Source organism: Mobula birostris, chromosome 29 (genome assembly GCF_030028105.1).
Source record: "Mobula birostris isolate sMobBir1 chromosome 29, sMobBir1.hap1, whole genome shotgun sequence".
In the NCBI taxonomy this organism is placed as follows: Eukaryota; Metazoa; Chordata; class Chondrichthyes; order Myliobatiformes; family Myliobatidae; genus Mobula; species Mobula birostris.
In genome coordinates, this window is record NC_092398.1 from 34,627,431 (window position 1) to 34,644,314 (window position 16,884).

Here is a 16,884-nt window from a genome sequence, read left to right on the forward strand (position 1 = left end):
GGAAAATACTAGGTAATGACAGAGATCTAGAAGATTATAAGGCTAACAACAGGAATACTGCAGATGCTGGAAATTCAAGCAACACACATCAAAGTTGCTGGTGAACGCTGCAGGCCAGGCAGCATCTCCAGGAGTCCTGACGAAGGGTCTCGGCCTGAAATGTCGACTATAAGGCTAACAGGAAGGAGCTTAAGAAGGAAATTCAGAGAGCCAGAAGGGGCCACAAAAAGGCCTTGGCGGACAGGATTAAGGAAAACCCCAAGGCGTTCTACAAGTAAGTGAAGAGCAAGAGGATAAGACGTGAGAGAATAGGACCACTCAAGTGTGACAGTGGAAAAGTGTGTATGGAACCGGAGGAAATGGCAGAGGTAATTAATGAATTACTTTACTCCTGTATTCACTACAGAAAAGGATCTTAGTGATTGTAGGGATGACTTACAGTGGACTGAAAAGCTTGAGCATGTAGATGTTAAGAAAGAGGATGTGCTGGAGCTTTTGGAAAGCATCAAATTAGATAAGTCACTGGGACCAGATGACTGTGGGAGGCAAGGGAGGAGATTGTTGAGTCTCTGGACATGATCTTTGTGTCATCAATGGGGACGGGAGAGGTTCCGAAGGATTGGAGAGTTGCGGATGTTGTTCCCTTATTCAAGAAAGGGAGTAGAGATAGCCCAGGAAATTAGAGAACAGTGAGTAATTTGGTAAGTTGATGGAAAAGATCCTGAGAGGCAGGATTTATGAACATTTGGAGAGGTATAATATGATCAGGAATAGTCAGCATGGCTTTGTCAAAGGCAGGTCGTGCCTTACGAGCTTGATTGAATTTTTTGAGGATTGGCTAAACCCATTGGTGAAGGTAGAGTCGTAGATGTAGTGTATATGGATTTCAGCAAGGCATTTGATAAGGTACCCCGTGCAAAGCTTATTGAGAAAGTAAGGAGGCATAGGATCCAAGAGGACATTGCTTTGTGGATCCAGAACAGGCTTGCACACAGAAGGCAAAGAGTGGTTGTAGATGGGTCATATTCTGCATGGAGGTCAGTGACCAGTGGTGTGGCTCAGGGATCTGTTCCGGGACCCCTGCTCTTCGTCATTTTTATAAGTGACCTGGATGAGGAAGTGGAGGGATGGGTTAGTAAATTTGTTGATGACATAAAGATTGGAGGTGTTGTGGATAGTGTGGAGGGCTGTCAGAGGTTACAGCGGGACATCGATAGGATGCAAAACTGGGCTGAGAAATGGCAGATGGAGTTCGACCAAGATAAGTGTGAGGTGGTTCATTTTTGTAGGTCAAATATGATGGCATTTTGGTAAGACTTTATTAATGTTAATAGTAATTTTAATGGTAAAACTTTTGGCAGTGTGGAGGATCAGAGGGATCTTGGGGTCCGAGTCCGTAGGACACTCAAAGCTGCTGCGCAGGTTGACTCTGTGGTTAAGAAGGCATACGGTGCATTGGCCTTCATCAATCATGGGATTGAGTTTAAGAGCTGAGAGGTAATGTTGCAGCTGCATAGGACCCTGGTCAGACCCCACTTGGAGTACTGTGCTCAATTCTGGTCACCTCACTACAGGAAGGACGTGGAAACCATAGAAAGGGTGCAGAGGAGATTTACAAGGATGTTGCCTGGATTGGGGAGCATGCCTTACGAGAATAGGTTGAGTGAAATCGGCCTTTTCTCCTTGGAGCGACAGAGGATGAGTGGTGACCTGATAGAGGTGTACAAGATGATGTGAGGCATTGATCGTGTGGATAGTCAGTGGCTTTTTCCCCGGGTCTGAAATGGCTAACACAAGAGGGCACAGTTTTAAGGTGCTTGGAAGCAGGTACAGAGGAGATGTCAGGGGTAGGTTTTTTACACAGAGAGTGGTGAGTGCGTGGAATGGGCTGCCGACGGCAGTGGTGGAGGCAGATACGATAGGGTCTTTTAAGAGGCTCCTGGATAGGTACATGGAGCTTAGAAAAATAGAGGGCTATGGGTAACCCTAGGTAATTTCTAAAGTAAGTACATGATCAGCACAGCATTGTGGGCTGAAGGGCCTGTATTGTGCTGTAGGTTTTCTATGTGTCAATGGTTCTATTAACTCATTGGTTCCACAACTCTTTCAGCAGTTTTACATCTTTCAAAACTCACGAGGTCTGTTCAGACATTCCCCACTCTGGATCAACCTCGACCTGGCGAGATCCTCTCCGGGTCACAGACCTGTCGTTCTCGATCGTCGCTCATCCATGAGGCACCTTTTTACACATTTCTCTGGAAAAGTTTCAGATGTCACTTTCAGTTCATAGCCCACTATCAACGTCAAGTTTATTGTCATATCCACAAATACAATGAAAGAATTTCTTGCAGGCGCAAAACATCAGCGAGGCCGGATTCACAAGAGAAACATATATATTTCACATCAATTACAAGTTCAAGATTATTTAAAGTAATTTCCAGTATACAAGTAGTTTTGTGAACAAAATAATTGTTACTCTGGATCTGATGCACAAAAAACAAAATATGATAAAGGCTTTTTTTATTTACAAAATATCTTTATTACAGATTCAGAGCTATACAAACCAGTGACTAATGCAATTACTACACGACAAATAGACAATACACATTAAACTAAAATGCTATGTTACATACTTCATGGATATCTTGTGACTGTCTTATGAGGACGATGTCATGGTCTTGCGGAGGTCACATGGTGTAATTTTCCTGCCAGTGAGGTCACATGATGACCTGTTCTCAACAGGAATATAAATGGGAGACCCCTGGTGACGCAGTTAGTTTTCAGTTTGGTTTTGTGTCAGATACTCCGTTTTGCTGCGTATTCGGTGTATTCAGCCCATTCAGCCCATTATCAACGTCAAGTTTATTGTCATATCCACAACTACAATGAAAGGTTTTCTTGTAGGCACATAACATCAGCGAGGTAGGATTCACAAGGGAAACATATATATTTCGCATCAATTACAAGTTGAAGATAGTTTAAGGTCATTTCCAGTATACAAGTGGAAAGGTGAACAAAATAATTGTTTCTCTGGATACGATACAGCACAAAAATGCGAAATATGATAAAGGCTGAGGGGGAAGGAGGACGAGCCAGTATTCAGCTCTCTACCCCGTGGGGTTTGCACTGAACTGACCACAGCTGTGGCCTGCAAGTATCAGCACTTGCCTCAGTGCTGAAGTAACTCTGTGGCTGTGGCCTGTAGTCGTCGGCTCCTGGACCGGCTTCACTCGTCCCAGCATTGAACTGGTACCGTGGCCGTGGCCTGTAGTCGTCGGCTCCTGGACCGGCTTCACTCGTCTCAGTGCTGAAACAGTTCTGTGACTGTGCACTCATTTTCGGGGACTCTGCGGTTAATATTCTGTCGGTTATTTGTTCATTTTTTAGTGTTTGCCTGATTTGTTCTTTTTGTGTGTCCTTGTTGTCCAGAGTTTTTTAATGGGTTCCGTTGGGTTCCTTTGTTTTGTGGCCACCTGCAAGAAGACGAATCTCAGGGTCGTATACAGTTCACATACTTTGATAGTAAATGTACTTTGAACATTGACAATATGATAATTAAAATTAATAAATATCAATACATAAGCTAACTTATATACATAGATTGATCGTATGTCCATAAAGTGACACTCGGTACAGGAGTGTCTGCACATAAGATACACAATTTCTACAGATGGTGACTATCTATCACACCAGTGGCATCCGTATCCTGGAATAATGAGAAGCCAGTCCAGATTTTTATTTGGCAAAACGTCAACTCCTTTTCCCACAGTGACGAATCAGCACTCAGGAGGGAGATTGAAAATCTGGCTGAATAGAAACATAGAAAATAGGTGCAGGAGTAGGTCATTCGGCCCTTCGAGCCTGCACCACTATTCAGTATGATCATGGCTGATTATCCAACTCAGAACCCTGTACCTGCCTTCTCTGCATACCCCCGATCCCTTTAGCCACAAGGGCCATATCTAACTCCCTCTTAAATATGGCCTCAACTGTTTCCTGTAGCAGAGAATTCCACAGATTCACCACTCTCTGTGTGAAGAAGTTTTTCCCCATCTCAGTCCTAAAAGGCTTCCCCTTTATCCTTAAACTGTGACCCCTCGTTCTGGACTTCCCCAACATCGGGAACAATTTTCCTGCATCGAGCCCGTCCAATCCCTTTAGAATTTTATACATTTCAATAAGATCCCCCCTCAATCTTCTAAATTCCAGCGAGTATAAGCCTAGTTGATCCAGTCTTTCTTCATATGAAAGTCCTGCCATCCCAGGAATCAATCTGGTGAACTTCTTTGTACTCCCTCTATGGCAAGGATGTCTTTCCTCAGATTAGGGGACCAAAACTGCACACAATACTCCGGAAACAACAGGAATTCTGCAGATGCTGGAAATTCAAGCAACACACCTCAAAGTTGCTGGTTAACGCAGCAGGCCAGGCAGCATCTATAGGAAGAGGTACAGTCGACGTTTCAGGCCGAGACCCTTCGTCAGGACTAACTGAAGGAAGAGTGAGTAAGGGATTTGAAAGTTGGAGGGGGAGGGGGAGATCCAAAATAACAGGAGAAGACAGGAGGGGGAGGGATGGAGCCAAGAGCTGGACAGGTGACAGGCAAAAGGGGATATGAGAGGATCATGGGACAGGAGGTCCGGGAAGAAAGACAAGGTGGGGGGGACCCAGAGGATGGGCAAGAGGTATATTCAGAGGGACAGAGGGAGAAAAAGGAGAGTGAGAGAAAGAATGTGTGCATAAAAATAAGTAACAGATCGGGTACGAGGGGGAGATGGGGCATTAGCAGAAGTTAGAGAAGTCGATGTTCATGCCATCAGGTTGGAGGCTACCCAGACGGAATATAAGGTGTTGTTCCTCCAACCTGAGTGTGGCTTCATCTTTACAGTAGAGGAGGCCGTGGATAGACATGTCAGAATGGGAATGGGATGTGGAATTAAAATGTGTGGCCACTGGGAGATCCTGCTTTCTCTGGCGGACAGAGCGTAGATGTTCAGCAAAGCGGTCTCCCAGTCTGCGTCGGGTCTTGCCAATATATAAAAGGCCACATCGGGAGCACCGGACGCAGTATATCACCCCAGTCGACTCACAGGTGAAGTGTTGCCTCACCTGGAAGGACTGTTTGGGGCCCTGAATGGTGGTAAGGGAGGAAGTGTAAGGGATACTCCGGGTGTGGTCTCACCAAGGCCTTGTACAACTGCAGTAGAACCTCCCTGCCCTGTACTCGAATCCTCTCGCTATAAATGCCAGCATACCATTCGCCTTTTTCACCACCTGCTGTACCTGCATGCCCACTTTCAATGACTGGTGTACAATGACACCCAAGTCTCGTTGCACCTCCCCTTTTCCTAATCGGCCACCATTCAGATAATAATCTGTTTTCCTTTTCTTACCACCAAAGTGGATAACCTCACATTTATCCACATTAAATTGCATCTGCCATGAATTTGCCCACTCACCCAACCTATCCAAGTCACCCTGCATCCTGTTAGCATCCTCCTCACAGCTAATACTGCCGCCCAGCTTCGTGCCATCCGCAAACTTGGAGATGCTGCATTTAATTCCCTCATCCAAGTCATTAATATAAATTGCAAACAACTGGGGTCCCAGCACTGAGCCTTGCGGTACCCCACTAGTCACTGCCTGCCATTCTGAAAAGGTCCCGTTTATTCCCACTCTTTGCTTCCTGCCTGCCAACCAATTCTCTATCCACATCAATACCTTACCCCCAATACCACGTGCTTTGAGTTTGCACACTAATCTCCTGTGTGGGACCTTGTCAAAAGCCTTCTGAAAATCCAAATATACCACATCCACTGGTTCTCCCCTATCCACTCTACTAGTTACATCCTCAAAAAATTCTGAGATTCATCAGACACGATTTTCCTTTCACAAATCCATGCTGACTTTGTCCGATGATTTCACCGCTTTCCAAATGTGCTGTTATCACATCTTTGATAACTGACTCCAGCAGTTTCCCAACACCGACGTTAGGCTAACCGGTCTTTAATTCCCCGGTTTCTCTCTCCCTCCTTTATTAAAAAGCGGGGTTACATTAGCCAACCTCCAATCCTCAGGAACTAGTCCAGAATCTAAAGAGTTTTGAAAAATTATCACTAATGCATCCACTATTTCTTGGGCTACTTCCTTAAGCACTCTGGTGCCACAACAACAACCTCTCACTCAACGTCAGCAAAATCAAAGAGCTGATGATTGATTACACGAGATGGAAGCTGGGGGTCGTCATTGGGAGATCAGAGCTGGGGAGGGTCAGTAACTTTAAATCTCTTTGCGTTATCACATCAGAGGATCTGCCCTGGGACCAGTACGTAAGACCAAGCACTAAGAAGACACAATGGCATCTCTGCTTTCTTAGAAGTTTGTGCAGATTTGACACATCACCAAAAAACTTTGACAAAATGCACAGTGGAGAGTCTCCAGCAGCCAAGATGGTGCCATGTATGGCAGCCATGTTGAGAGCTCTGTACCAACTCTACAGTGTGCTGTTGATTTCCGCAATTTCCTTTGCATTTCTTGTTCAAGAAGCTGATAGTCACATCAGACATGATCAACTGATTCTTCTGAACATCGGGAAGATGGAATTTGCCCACAAATGCCACCTTTTCTCCACTGGAAATCCCTATTTACACAATCGATGTGAGGCTAATTTCTTACACTGCCAAAGGGAGGGAGAAGGGTCCGTGTCCTGGTGAGGTTGAGACGGCGTGATAATCGGCCGCCGCTCCCTGGCCTACTCCGGGAATATGTTCAGTCCCTGGACAATAAGTTGCACGAACGGAGAGCCAGAATCTCCTGCCAGCGGGAAACAAAGGAATGTAACATTTTGTGCTTTGTGGAGACCTGGCTGACGGAGGAGATACCGGACCACGCTATCGAGCCTTCTGGGTCCTCCCTGTCGGGTGGACAGGTCGACAAATCTCTCTGGGAAGAGTAAAGGAGGTGGGGTGTGCTTCATGGTCCATAGTGCGTGGTGCGACCCCCGGAACGTGCATGCCCGCAAATCCTTTTGTTCCCCAGATCTGGAGTGTCTCGTGCTGCTGTGTAGACCTTCCTGGCTGCCTAGGGAGTTCACAGCTGTTATTATCACAGCTGTATATTCTACAGCAGGCTGATACTGACCTGGCTCCCAAGGAATTGTAGGAGACCATCGGCACCCTGGAGACTGTACACCCGGAGGCTGCTTTCATCATTGCCGGAGACTTCAATTGAACGTCGCTGACTGAAGTCTCTCTGAAGTTGTGTCAACACACCCAGGGGAGCATGGCAGGGTAGCATACTCACACACTGCTACTCTCCCTTCCACAATGCTTACAAAGCTTCCTCCGTCCACCACTCGGGAAGTCTGATCACTCCCCCATCCTGCTTCTGCCCGTGTACAGGCATAAGCTGAAAATTAGCTAAAACTGTCCACTGTTGGTCCGACCATTCAGTCTCCATGCTACAGGGCTGCTTTGATCACATTAGCCAAAATCCCTTTCAGGATAAGAATATCACCAAGTTCATAGAAGGAGTCACGAACTTCATCTGGAAGTGCATTGAGGATATTGTCCCCCAAAAATGGGTCAAGGTCTATCCAAACCAGAAATCCTGGATCAACAGGAGCAGCACTTACTGCACGAGACAGAGCTGGTGTTGCCAGTAACCACCAGGAACTCAAGGAATGCAGCTACGGTCTACGCATAGTCATCAAGGCAGCAAAACGACAATACAGGGACAAGATCCAGTCACAACTCTCCACCAACAACACACACAGCTTATGGCAGGGTCTGCGCACCATCGCAGACTTCAAAGCTAAACACAGTGGTGCTGCTAACATCACTGTCTCTCTCCCAGAGGAGCTAAATCTTTTTTACACTCGGTTCAATGTCGCCAGCACTGAGCCCCCGAGGAGAGCCGCCAATGTGACCTGCATCCCGGTCGTCTCTGAGGCTGCAGTGTGCAAGTGTTTCCAACGAGTGGACAGCCGCAGGGCTGCGGGACCGGCCGGCATCCCAGGGCGGGTACTCAGAGAGTGTGTGGCACAACTGGCTGGTGTGTTTGCAGACATTTTTAATCCCTCCCTCTCCCCGAGCAGAGGGCCCTCCTCCTTCAAAACATCCACCATTGTCCCTGTACCTCAAAAGACCAAGGTAACATTTCTGAACGACTGGCATCCTGTTTCACTTACCTCAATAATAAGCAAATGCTTTGAGAGGCTGGTCAAGGACACCATCTTCAGTTTGCTACCACCCGCACTGGACCCCTACAATTCACCTACGGACACAATGTTGGCAGCCTGCAATGCTCACACCACCAGAATAGCAAGCTCACTCTCACTCACCCTAACCCATAAAAGGTGCAAAGTCATTCTACGAAGTGAACCCAGGTCACTGGCACAGTAAAGAGATGCACACCAAACACTAAAGAGATGCACCTCGCACTACCACACCCTAAGCATTGAACTGCATTGGCTGGGAATCGAACCCAGGTCTCCCGCGTGGCAGGCGAGAATTCTACCACTGAACCACCAACGCAACTGTTAACAGATCAACCAAGCTAAGTACATCAGAGGACAGACCACACCAGAAACAACTTTGCCCATTCCAGTGTTCCTGTTCAATCAAACAACCCAAGGTTCACTGCCTTGTCCCATAAGAAACATCATTAACTCAATACGTAGATAAGCCTACAAGAGGAGAGGCTGTACTTGATCTGGTATTGGGAAATGAACCTGGTCAGATGTCAGGTCTCTCAGTGGGAGAGCATTTTGCAGATAGTGATCACAATTCTATATCTTTTACGGTAGCATTGGAGTGGGATAGGAATAGACAAATTGGGAAAACGTTTAATTGGAGTAAGGGGAAATATGAGGCTATCAGGCAGGAATTTGAAAGCATGCATTGGGAACAGATGTTCTCAGGGAAATTTACGGAACAGTATGTCAGATGTTCAGAGGATACTTGCATGGAGTTCTGCATAGGTACGTTCCAATGAAACAGGGAAAGGATGGTAGGGTACAGGAACCATGGTGTACAAAGGCTGTTGTAAATCTAGTCAAGAAGTAAAGAAAAGTTTATGGAAGGTTCAAAAAACTAGGTAATCATAGAGGTCTAGACGATTATCAGGCTAGCAGGAAGGAGCTTAAGAATGAAATTAGAGAGCCAGAAGGGGCCAATTTCTAAAGTAAGGTCATGTTCAGCACAGCTTTGTGGGCCGAAGGGCCTGTATTGAGCTGTTGGTTTTCTATGTTTCTATTAACTCTTTCAGCAGTTTCACAACTTCCAAAACTCACTAAGTCTGTTCAGACATCCCCTACTCTGGGTCAACCTCGACCTGGCGAGATCCTCTCCGGGTCACAGACCTGTCGTTCTCGATCGTCGCTCATCCATGAGGCACCTTTTTACACATTTCTCTGGAAAAGTTTCAGATGTCACTTTCAGTTCATAGCCCATTATCAACATCAAGTTTATTATCATATCCACAAATACAATGAAAGAATTTCTTGGAGGCACAAAACATCAGCGAGGTAGGACTCACAAGAGAAACATATCTCAAGATTGTTTAAGGTCATTTCCAGTATACAAGTGGAAAGGTGAACAAAATAATTGTTTCTCCGGATACGATACAGCACAAAAATGCGAAATATGATAAAGACTGAGGGGGAAGGAGGACGAGCCAGTATTCAGCTCTCTACCCCGTGGGGTTTGCACTGAACTGACCACAGCTGTGGCCTGCAAGTATCAGCACTTGCCTCAGTGCTGAAGTAACTCTGTGGCTGTGGCCTGTAGTCGTCGGCTCCTGGACCGGCTTCACTCGTCCCAGCATTGAACTGGTACCGTGGCTGTGGCCTGTAGTCGTCGGCTCCTGGACCGGCTTCACTCGTCTCAGTGCTGAAACAGTTCTGTGACTGTGCACTCATTTTCGGAGGCTCTGCGGTTAATATTCTGTCTGCTATCTGTTTATTTTTTAGTGTTTGCCTGATTTGTTCTTTTTGTGTGTCCTCGTTGTCCAGAGTTTTTTAATGGGTTCCGTTGGGTTCCTTTGTTTTGTGGCCACCTGCAAGAAGATGAATCTCAGGGTCGTATACAGTTCACATACTTTGATAATAAATGTACTTTGAACATTGAGAATATGATAATTAAAAATGATAAATATCAATACATAAGATAACTTATATACATAGATTGATCGTATGTCCATAAAGTGACACTCGGTACAGGAGTGTCTGCACATAAGATACACAATTTTCACAGATGGTGAATATCTATCACACCAGTGGCATCTGCATCCTGGAATAATGAGATGCCAGTCCAGATTTTTATCTGGCAAAAGTCGACTCCTTTTCCCACAGTGACAAACCGGCACTCAGGAGGGAGATTGAAAATCTGGCTGAATGGTGCAACAACAACAACCTCTCACTCAACGTCAGCAAAATCAAAGAGCTGATGATTGATTACACGAGATGGAAGCTGGGGGTCGTCATTGGGAGATCAGAGCTGGGGAGGGTCAGTAACTTTAAATCTCTTTGCGTTATCACATCAGAGGATCTGCCCTGGGACCAGTACGTAAGACCGAGCAGTAAGAAGGCACAATGGTATCTCAGCTTTGTTGGAAGTTTGTGCAGATTTGACACATCTGCTAAAAACTTTGACAAAATGCATAGTGGAGAGTCTCCAAGTGGCCAAGGTACCACCGTGTACGGCAGCCATGTTGTGAGCTCTCTACCAACTTTACAGTGTACTGCTCATTTCCGCAATTTCCTTTGCATTTCTTGTTCAAGAAGCTGATAGTCGCATCGGATATGATCGACTGACTCTTCTGAACATCGGGAAGATGGCATTTACCCACAAAGTGCCACCTTTTCTCCACTGGCAGCCCCTATTTACACGATTCATGTGAGGCTAATTTCTTACACCGCCGAGGGGAGGGAGAAGGGCCAGTGTCCTGGTGAGGTTGAGACGGCGTGATAATCAGCTGCCGCTCCCTGGCCTACTCCGGGCTAACACTCAGTCCCTGGACAATAAGTTGTCCCTACCTTAGAAATTAAAAATCTCCTCTGTACCTACTCCCCAGCATCTTAAACCTGTGTCTCTTGTGGCAACCATTTCAGCCCTGGGAAAAAAGCCTCTGACTATCCACACAATCAATGCCTCTCATCATCTTGTACACCTCTATCAGGTCACCTGTCATCCTCCGTCGCTCCAACGAGAAGAGGCTGAGTTCACTCAACCTATTCTCATCAGGCATGCTCCCCAATCCAGGCAACATCCTTGTAAGTCTCCCCTGCACCCTTTCTATGGTTTCCACATCCTTCCTGTAGTGAGGTGACCAGAACTGAGCACAGTACTTCGTGGGGTCAGACCAGGGTCCTATATAGCTGCAACATTACCTCTCAGCTCTTGAACTCAATCCCACAGTTGATGAAGGCCAATACACCGTATGCCTTCTTAACCACAGAGTCAACCTGCACAGCAGCTTTGAGTGTCCTGTGGACTCGGACCCCAAGATCCCTCTGATCCTCCACACTGCCAAGAGTCTTACCATTAATACTATATTCTGCCATCATATTTGACCTACCAAAATGAACCATCTATCCCTCTGCCACTTCTCAGACCAGTTTTGCATCCTATCGATGTCCTGTTGTAACCTCTGACAGCCCTCCACACTATCCACAACACCCCCAAGCAAATTTACTAACCCATCCTTCCACTTCCTCATCCAGGTCATTTATAAAAATCACGAGAGAAGGTGTCCCAGAACAGATCCCTGAGGCACACCACGGGTCACCGACCTCCATGCAGAATATGACCCGTCTACAACCACTCTTTGCCTTCTGTGTGCAAGCCAGTTCTGGATCCCATGCCTCCTTACTTTCTCAATAAGCCTGGCATGGGGTACCTTACCAATGCCTTGCTGAAATCCATATACACTACATCTACTGCTCTACCATCGTCGATGTGTTTAGTCATATCCTCAAAAAATTCAACCAGGCTCGTAAGGCACATCCTGCCTTTGACAAAGCTATGCTGACTATTCCGAATCATATTATGCCTCTCCAAATGTTCATAAATCCTGCCTCTCAGGATCTTTTCCATCAATTTACCAACCACTGAAGTAAGACTCACTGGTCTATGATTTCTTGGGCTATCCCTACTCCCTTTCTTGAAAAAGAGAATAACATCTGCAACCCTTCAATCCTCCGGAACCTCTCCCGTCCCCATTGATGATGCAAAGATCTTTTCCAGAGGCTCAGCAATCTCCTCCCTCGCCTCCTACAGAAGCCCGGGGTACATCTCATCTGTTCCTGGTGACTTACCCAACTTGATGCTTTCCAAAAGCTCCAGCACATCCTTTTTCTTAATATCTACATGCTCAAGCTTTTCAGTCCACCGTAAGTCATCCCTACAATCGCCAATATCCTTTTCCGTAGTGAATACTGAAGCAAAGTATTCATTAAGTACTTATAATACCTCCTCCAGTTCCATATACACTTTTCTACTGTCACACTTGATAGGTCCTCTTCTCTCACGTTTTATCCTCTTGCTCTTCACATACTTGTAGAATATTGAATTCACTAAGGAGAAGGATATTGAATTGTGTAAGGTAAAGGACACAAGAAGGGTAGTTATGGAAAGTATGACGATTAAAGATGAGGAAGTACTGGCGCTTTTAAGGAATATAAAAGTGGATAGGTCTTCGGGTCCGGACAAGATATTCCCTAGGACCTTGAGGGAAGTTAGTGTGGAAATAGCAGGGGCTCTGACAGAAATATTTCAAATGTCATTAGAAACGGGAATAGTGCTGGAGGATTGGCATATTGCTCATGTGGTTCCATTGTTTAAAAAGGGTTCTAAGAGTAAACCTAGCAATTATCGGCCTGTGAGTTTGACGTCAGTGGTGGGTAAATTGATGGAAAGTATTCTTAGAGATGGTATATATAATTATCTGGATAGACAAGGTCTGATTAGGAACAATCAACATGGATTTGTGCATGGAAGGTCATGTTTGACAAATCTTATTGAATTTTTTGATGAGGTTACTAAGAAAGTTGACGAGGGTAAAGGGGTGGATGTTGTCTATATGGACTTCAGTAAAGCCTTTGACAAGGTTGCTCACGGGAGGTTAGTTAGGAAGGTTCAATCGTTAGGCATTAATATTGAAGTAGTAAAATGGATTCAGCAGTATCTGGATGGGAGACGCCAGAGAGTAGTGGTGGATAACTGTGTCAGATTGGAGGAGGGTGTGTAGCAGTGTGCCTCAGGGATCTGTACTGGGTCCAATGTTGTTTGTTATATATATTAATGATCTGGATGATGGGGTGGTAAATTGCATGAGTAAGTATGCAGATGATACTAAGATAGATGGAGCTGTGGATAATGAAGTAGGTTTTCAAAGCTTGCAGAGAGATTTAGGCCAGTTAGAAGAGTGGGCTGAAAGATGGCAGAAAGAGTTTAATGCTGAAAAATGTGAGGTGCTACATTTTGGCAGGACTAATCAAAATAGGACATACATGGTAAATGGTAGGGTGTTGAAGAATGCAGTAGAACAGAGGGATCTAGGAATAATGGTGCATAGTTCCCTGAAGGTGGAATCTCATGTGGACAGGGTGGTGAAGAAAGCTTTTGGTATGCTGGCCTTTATAAATCAGAGCATTGAGTATAGGAGTTGGGATGTAATGTGGAAATTGTATAAGGCACTGGTAAGACCAAATTTGGAGTATTGTGTACAGTTCTGGTCACCGAATTATAGGAAAGATGTCAATAAAATTGAGAGAGTACAGAGGAGGTTTACTAAAATGATGCCTGGGTTTCATCTCCTAAGTTACAGAGAAAGGTTGAATAAGTTAGGTCTTTATTCTTTGGAGCGTAGAAGGTTGAGGGGAGACTTGATAGAGGTATTTAAAATTATGAGGGGGATTGATAGAATTGACGTGGATAGGCTTTTTCCATTGAGAAAGGGGGAGATTCAAACAAGAGGACATGAGTTGAGAGTTAAAGGGCAAAAGTTTAGGGGTAACATGAAGGGGAACTTCTTTACTCAGAGAGTGGTAGCTGTGTGGAACGAGCTCCCAGCAGAAGTGGTTGAGGCAGGTTCGATGTTGTCGTTTAAAGTTAAATTGGATAGATATATGGTCAGGAAAGGAATGCAGGGTTATGGGCTGAGTGCAGGTTGGTGGGACTAGGTAAGAGTAAGAGTTCGGCACGGACAAGAAGGGTTGAGATGGCCTGTTTCAGTGCTGTAATTGTTATATGGTTATATAATGCCTTGGGGGTTTCCTTAATCCTGCTCACCAAGGCCTTCTCATGGCTCCTTCGGCCTCTCCTAATTTCATTCTTAAACTCCTTGCTAGCCTTATAATCTTCTAGATCTCTATCATTACCTAGTTTTTTGAACCTTTTGTAAGCTTTTCTTTTCTTCTTGACTTGATTTACAACAGCCTTTGTACACCACAGTTCCTGTACCCTACCATCCTTTCCCTGTCTCATTGGAACGTACCTGTGCAGAACTCCATGTAAATATCCTCTGAACATCCGACACATTGTTCCGTACATTTCTCTGAGAACATCTGTTCCCAATTTATGCTTCCACAGTCCTGCCCGAAAGGCTCATATTTCCCCTTACTCCAATTAAACATTTTTCTAGCTTGTCTGTTCCTATCCCTCTCCAATGCGATGGCAAAGGAGATAGAATTGTGATCACTATCTGCAAAATGCTCTCCCACTGAGAGACCTGACACCTGACCAGGTTCATTTCCCAATACCAGATCAAGTACAGCCTCTCCTCTTGTAGGCTTATGTACATATTGTGTCAATGATGTTTAATGATGTTTGTTATGGGAGAACGCAGCGACCCTTGGAGTTGTTTGATTGAACAGGAACACTGGAATGGGCAAAGTTGTTTCTGGTGTGGTCTGACCTCTGATGTACTTAGCTTGGTTGATCTGTTAACAGTTGCATTGGTGGTTCAGTGGTAGAATTCTCGCCTGCCATGCGGGAGACCTGGGTTCGATTCCCAGCCAATGCAGTTCAGTGCTCAGGGTGTGGTAGTGTAATGTGCATCTCTTTACTTTGTAGAATGACTTTACCACTTTTACGGGTTAGGGTGAGTGAGAGTGGGCATGCTATAAGCACTGTGTCTGTAGGTGAATTGTAGGGGTCCAGTGCGGGTGGTAGCAAACTGAAGATGTTGTCCTTGACCAGCCTCTCAACGCATTTGCTTATTATTGAGGTGAATGGAACAGGATGCCAGTCGTTCAGAAATGTAACCTTGGTCTTTTGAGGTACAGGGACAATGGTGGATGTTTTGAAGGAGGAGGGCCCTCTGCTCGGGGAGAGGGAGGGATTAAAAATGTCTGCAAACACACCAGCCAGTTGTGCCACACACTCTCTGAGTACCCGCCCTGGGATGCCGTCCAGTCCCGCAGCCCTGCGGCTGTCCACTCGTTGGAAACACTTGCACACTGCAGCCTCAGAGACGACCGGGATGCAGGTCACATTGGCGGCTCTCCTCGGGGGCTCAGTGCTGGCGACATTGAACCGAGTGTAAAAAAGATTTAGCTCCTCTGGGAGAGAGACAGTGATGTTAGCAGCACCACTGTGTTTAGCTTTGAAGTCTGCGATGGTGCGCAGACCCTGCCATAAGCTGTGTGTGTTGTTGGTGGAGAGTTGTGACTGGATCTTGTCCCTGTATTGTCGTTTTGCTGCCTTGATGACTATGCGTAGACCGTAGCTGCATTTCTTGAGTTCCTGGTGGTTACTGGCAACACAAGCTCTGTCTCGTGCAGTAAGTGCTGCTCCTGTTGATCCAGGATTTCTGGTTTGGATAGACCCTGACCGATTTTTGTGGGACAATATCCTCAATGCACTTCCAGATGAAGTTCGTGACTCCTTCCGTGAACTGAGAGATACCTTCATCATGAAAGACATTTTGGCTAATGTGATCAAAGCAGCCCTGTAGCATGGAGACTGAATGGTCTGACCAACAGTGGACAGTTTTAGCTAATTTTCAGCTTATGCCTGTACACGGGCAGAAGCAGGATGGGGGAGTGATCAGACTTGCTGAGCGATGGACGGAGGAAGCTTTGTAAGCATTGTGGAAGGGAGAGTAGCAGTGTGTGAGTATGCTACCCTGCCATGCTCCCCTGGGTGTGTTGACAAAACTTCAGAGAGACTTTAGTCAGCGACGTTCAATTGAAGTCTCCAGCAATGATGAAAGCAGCCTCCGGGTGTACAGTCTCCAGGGTGCCGATGGTCTCCTACAATTCCTTGGGACCAGGTGAGTATCAGCCTGCTGCAGAATATACAGCTGTGATAATAACAGCCGTGAACTCCCTAGGCAGCCAGGAAGGTCTACACAACAGCACGAGACACTCCAGATCTGGGGAACAAAAGGATTTGCGGGCATGCACGTTCCGGGGGTCGCACCACACACTATCGACCGTGAAGCACACCCCACCTCCCTTACTCTCCAGAGAGATTTGTAGACCAGCCCACCCGACAGGGAGAACCCAGAAGGCTCGATAGCGTGGTCCGGTATCTCCTCCGTCAGCCAGGTCTCCACAAAGCACAAAACGTTACATTCCTTTGTTTCCCGCTGGCAGGAGATTCTGGCTCTCCGTTCATGCAACTTATTGTCCATGGACTGAGCATATTCCCGGAGTAGGCCAGGGAGCGGCGGCCGATTATCACGCCGTCTCAACCTCACCAGGACACGGACCCTTCTCCCTCCCTTCGGCAGTGTAAGAAATTAGCCTCACATCGATTGTGTAAATAGGGATTTCCAGTGGAGAAAAGGTGGCATTTGTGGGTAAATTCCATCTTCCCGATGTTCAGAAGAATCAGTTGATCATGTCTGATGTGACTATCAGCTTCTTGAACAAGAAA

At 46.0% G+C, this 16,884-nt stretch overlaps 2 non-coding genes across 2 annotated transcripts; one reads left to right on the forward strand and one right to left on the reverse strand.

Moving 5' to 3' along the window:
• Window positions 1-8,464: 8,464 nt before the first annotated feature.
• Window positions 8,465-8,535, reverse strand: trnag-gcc (transfer RNA glycine (anticodon GCC)). Its single transcript has one exon. It is a non-coding gene; the product is annotated as a tRNA-Gly (tRNA).
• A 6,419-nt stretch (window positions 8,536-14,954) lies between these two features.
• On the forward strand, window positions 14,955-15,025 carry trnag-gcc (transfer RNA glycine (anticodon GCC)). Its single transcript has one exon. It is a non-coding gene; the product is annotated as a tRNA-Gly (tRNA).
• The last annotated feature ends 1,859 nt before the right edge of the window (window positions 15,026-16,884 follow it).